Raw genomic sequence first — 6,000 nt, 5'->3', positions numbered from 1 at the left:
TATTGACTAACTAAAGTTTATCCAATTTACTACAACATTTGTATAGTACCAAACAAAATAAATACACTTGTAACATACAATTAAAGAAAGCAAACATAGCTAAGTAATATTAGAGCCTGTACTTTTCAACCATCTTATTTTTACTTATTTATAGTCTAATAAGTTTAGTTCAAGAAGAATAGGTTCTACCTAAATACAAATTATAACTAAAATAAATTTTGATAAGGAAAATAAGTTTAGATAAGTTCAAATAAAAATTAAAAAAAAAAAAAAAGCTTAGATGAGTGAAATAAGGTGAATAGATAGAACACACTACACTAGATACGAGCAAAAATTCAATACAAATAACACAATATACAATATATTAGTAATAATTAAACAAAAACACAAATGTATAAGCTCAAATAAATGTATGTCACGTTTTGATACACCAATATCGTTTCAAAACATTACGTATAAACTAGATTTTATTATATCTAGCTTAGTTCTGTAGTATTGATTAAGTCACTGATTTTATTACAACTAGATTTGGGACACATCTCTATTCAAACATTGTGTGTCAATCCATCTTAACCCAAGTAAAACATTGTGTGTCAAATCCATCTTAACCTAAGTATATGAATTTGGTGTCATGGGTGCACACTCCTAAAACAATCATCCATACATTGCCTTTTCTTGTCCCATGTTTAATTTATAAGGGTACTCATCATGTGTAAGATACATGTATACGTACACTAATCATTGCATCAAAAGTGTATAATATATTGTACGAAAACAATTATTATACATAACCCTATATATACAATGAATTGAATGACATGATACTTCTACTTTTTGGTTCTATTCATCACTAAAATCCTCGATTGTAGATTTGTAGGACAAGGTCCAACGAAGAGTTAGATATGTAACTTCAACATTATTTGAAAATAGCTCATTCAACAATTTTAAGGATAGGGTGGTGGAGTAATAGCATCGCTTCCCACCTCGATTCCTTGTGATAATGTGATATAGAGATCAAATTTGATGGAGCTCATATGAGAGATTTATCATACAATACATAAACCTGGTTCATATACAAAACATAACAGTTTTGAATTTCATTCTATCTAAACTTAATTTTTCGGTAATTCTAAAGAATAAAATTATAATTAATTTAAAATTTAACCTGATAACAAGGTGCTAATTACTAAAGCACTTTTTCTTTATCTACACATATATATTCTATCCAAAAAATTAGTGTATCGAAGCTTATAATTAACAAGGCCCAATCCATTTTAGCTAGCAAATAAATCACAAGTTGATATGAAGTGATCAAACTTTCTTCTTCCTACATGGGACAAAGATCCCCTCCCTCCAAACTATTGATTTTAACTTAATTTACGGTTGTTAAACCTTTGTGAAAGTATGTAATTTAACAAGGGACGTCAAAGAACTTCATGGTTGAACAAAAGAACAATAATTATTGATGAGTACACTTTTTTTCCCCTTAGCATTTATTCCTTATTTGCCCCCATCTTTCCTTACGTTTCTCCATTATATCAAATAATATATATATTATATTTCTTATGCGAAAAAAGGCCAAGCTCGAAAGAAGAAACTACAATTAATTAAATGACTAGACGAGGAGTAGTAACTCCCATTTCATCCGCCCAGATCGAACGTTCTTAATTTCGGTCGGAGGAGCATTGAAATAAACAACATTTTTTAAGGAGGACACATGCTTGGCAAGTGTATTCGCTATCTTATTTAGTTATTACTTATTACCTTTTCTGTTAAAATGAACTACATTAAATTTACAACTAAAAGTACGAATTAAAGAACGACAATTATTGAGAATATACACGCATTCACCCCTGGTGATTTTCATCTTGAGCGGCCTCTATGCACGCACTTGTTGTCCATTGGTAAGATTAGGTTAGATATGCTCAATAACTTCGACGTACCAAGTTCCAATTCCGCAACCATTAGTTCAGCCTTATAGACCATTTGGTAAGATTAGGTTAGATATGCCCAAAATTTGCAACAAAAACTTTCACAAAATTCACATGGCAATCACGACGATTCACCGAACCCCATGCCACTCCCTCCTGCTAGCCTTAGTGACCCTTTTAGTAGCCCCATTTGCTCATTAGAGTCACCACCAAACTTTCCAATTAGCTTATTATAGCGGTCATTCAACTAATATTGATAAAATAAATTGATTTACCCTAATTTGCTATGCACCAAGCACAACCTAAGCTAAATAAATCTACTCCGAATAAAAGAAAATTCAAGTAAAAAGCACCCCCATACTCCAACTTCTAAGAAATTAGAAACCATATATAATACACGTATGTATTAGGAGCAAATTCAAGTCATTTGATAAACGTTTTTCATTTATCAAATTGTGTAACTTGGGCTTCCTCGTATATCAGTGGTGACTAAATATAGTTTCTATTCTATCATTCGACTACACATCCCTTTTTAGACATCCCTTTTTCCCCCTCTAAGTTCTAACCTCTTTACCTTTTTTTAGAATAACTTGTTCAGCTACCTTTGGGCCTTTGGGGTTAATTTCACAAGTTTACAAAATCACAACACCCATCCTTTATCATATTTTCAGACCTTTTCACAAATTCTAAATTGCCTTTACCTAATTAAACCTTGCATTATCTGATTATCTTAAGTTCCCTGTAATAGTTTGTACTTCCTAATTTCCTATGTGTTTTTTAAACGAACCTAAAGAGAGTAGCGTAGAATAGAGTTTTAGGCCTTGTTTCATTCACCTTATTTTTGCCCAAACTAAAATTGTTTTTGTTAAACTGAAATTATTTTTATTTTTACTGAATTGAAATATTTTTTATTAAAGTGAAATTATTATACTTAAATTAAATTATTTTCACTAAATTTAAATTATTTTATCTGAACTTAAATTATTTTTATTGACTAAGGCCTTGTTCTCTTCACCTTAAGAGAATAAAATTCAGTTTAAATAATTTCAGTTCAGTATAAAAATTATTTCATTTCAATAAAAATAAGTCCAGTTCAGTAAAAATAATTTTAGTTTAGTAAAAATCAGTAACTTTAAAAGAAGAAATATAATAGGGATTTAGTTAAATTAATTTTAGCTTAGTAAAAATAATTTAAGTCTAACAAAAATAATTTCAATTTATGTTATACTTCGTATAATATTAATTCAGCAAAAATAATGTGAAGTGAACAGGACCTAAAATATATTTCAACTAATGTATATTACCTTTTTTTTTTGTTTGAAGTTACTAATTTTTTCTGAATTGAACTTATTTATATTGAAATGAACTTATTTTTACCGAACTGAAATTTGTACTGATTATTATTCAAATAAGGTAAAGTAAATAGAGTCTATGTTGTGCTTAATAATTCTGTTAGTCAAACTGAGAAATTTTATTTACGACTACAAATCATATCCTAAGTTATGTTATACTCATACTTATATTGACTTGTTTAAGCTTATTTTGCCTTTTTTTTTTTTTTTTTTTTTTTTTTCCTGTAACTTACAACTTTACACTGTATTTCGTGCATAGTATGAACTTATTTAAACTTAATTAGTTTGAAAATGACATATATTTATTTAGAATTTATTTCATCCGAAAGAAGTTAAGCAAAACACATTTCCATAAAAGAAACTGCATAGGCTTTAAAGTGACCTTTAGAAAATTAATAATCTGTTAAATAGTAACAAAACTTTAAAACAAAATTGTACTCACTACTAGTCACTTCACTACATGTGGGTAGAGGAAGAGGAAGAGGAAGAGGAAGAAAGCTTGTGAAAGTTAGTTGGAAAAGTAATTTACAATAAAAGAGATCTTAATATAAAATTTATTGTGAGATTAATATTCCGATGGAATCAGATTTGAGTGGAAGATATTAAAGGCATACAATAATAAACTTTGATTATGACGAAAATACCCTTGACCTTTCAAAAATTAATATACCCCACCTTCCCAAGTTGCCTTTGTAAAACCTACTATACGCGTTTCCTTGCTCACATTGCCTAACCTCCTTAAAATGACCATTTTATCATCCAAATAAACCCACTCATAAAAAATTAAATTAAAATAATAAATTTGGACCGTCAATGAAGTGGGTTTTTAAAATGCCTATTTTGTCCCCCTACCTAAATAAAGAGATAATGCTAGACGTAGGAAAGAGAAAGAGGAATTTGTAAAGCATCTTCTTATCTCCTATGCAAACAAAATATCAAGAGAATTTTGGTTATTGGGCTGAACTTTATTCAGTTGGATATTGGGCCACATGCCTACATCCCTTGTTAAAAAGGCCTATCCATCTTTGGGTCTAGTCTTACCAATTTACCATCCCAAATTTATTAACTATTACTAAAACAAAACGTTTCTAATGTCATTATTGTTTATATGTCACTTTTATAAAAAAAAATTTCCCGTCTAAATGCAAGGATGATGTCATTTTTTTTGAAGCTACCATATTTAACAATTTTGAATTTTGAATTTTGAATATTGGAAGCTTCTACATTACAACTACAATCTATCCATTTATCCTAAAAAAATGAAACAAGCATAAATAGCACACTAATAAATGGACTCCTACATTGAAATATATATTAAGCGACGTTGAACATGTATTATATCATAATTTTGATGAAAATCTAAAATTTTAAAATTACAAATACTTTTTTACAAGGTGGATAATTCTTATTTATAATTATCCATTTTTATAAAATGTACAAATTATAAAAATAAATGTTATACAAATCGTGCATCGCACGGATTTTAACGATGTATATGACTAATAGACATCCAGTCTTCCATATTGCTTATCTGAACTTTTATAATAATATTTATCTAAATTAAGTAAACATAAAGTCAATAGAGCAAGACTTTAGAAATATACTACTCCGTAAAACACTTGTTTAACATTGACACCAATTAAAAATTAAACTTTGCTAAACAGCACACTATTTCGTCAAAACTCTCAAAAATATATATAAAAACAAACCAATAGGATTTATTTGCATCCAAAGTGTGGATATTATATGGTATATATTTTTTTTTATCCCTATTTCCTTTGTTTTTTTTTAAAAAAATTGTCATAAAACGGAAAGAATCCTCAAAATAAAATTTACCCGATTAGTATAAAAATCATATTAATTTACACTAAAATATCCACTATCATGGCTAGTGCTGTCAAAACCTTAATACTAACCCAACTCGTTTAATTTAACGTAACATGTTATGTTGACCCATTTAATTATAAGAGTCGGAGTAAAAAACCCTTGACACTAACTCGTTTTTTCTATGTTTGATTCGTATCGTATTTATTTAGAAAGAGTTAGCATCCTTTAAATGCTTAATCATCAATTCCTTAAATCATTGATCATTTTTCTTAGAAGGATCGAGTCATGTTAGTTTCATGTTTAGAATCTCAACACTTATCCGACCGGTTTAATCAAATGCCTTATGTTGTGTTGACCCTTTAATTGAATGGATCTTAAATTCCTGACACACACCCTTTTTTTCACATTCGATTCGTATTGCATTGCTATATCGTGTTAGACCAGCTTTTATCGGCTTTATTCTTAACTAGTTTCACGACCCAAATGTTGCTTAAACATGACACGACCCAATTCTAAACTAAACAACCCCATCCTCCAAGTAAGGCCCAAATGGAACAAATAGTTTGAGGACAAACTATTATTTTTTGATTTTAGCAACCGTTGGTTCACTCTTCATCTTCATCAATAGGGAAGGCTCGTCTTCTTTGATTAGTAACTTGGTAAGTATGTACATCATCCTCTCTTGCTCTCTTCCAAAATCTGGGTAAAACTATTTGAATATTATTTTTGGGATGCTCGATTTTTTGTATATGCTTAGTTATATTGTTTAATCTATATCCGTCATAGTTAATCATGGAGGAAAAAAAAATTAGAGAAGAATCATATAAATATTGAGAGCATCTTCAATGGTTGAGTTGTAAGGACTTGCTTGCAATATAAATAAAATGCCT

Source organism: Chenopodium quinoa, unplaced genomic scaffold (assembly GCF_001683475.1).
Source record: "Chenopodium quinoa cultivar QQ74 unplaced genomic scaffold, ASM168347v1, whole genome shotgun sequence".
In the NCBI taxonomy this organism is placed as follows: Eukaryota; Viridiplantae; Streptophyta; class Magnoliopsida; order Caryophyllales; family Amaranthaceae; genus Chenopodium; species Chenopodium quinoa.
This window is presented reverse-complemented; position numbering follows the sequence as displayed.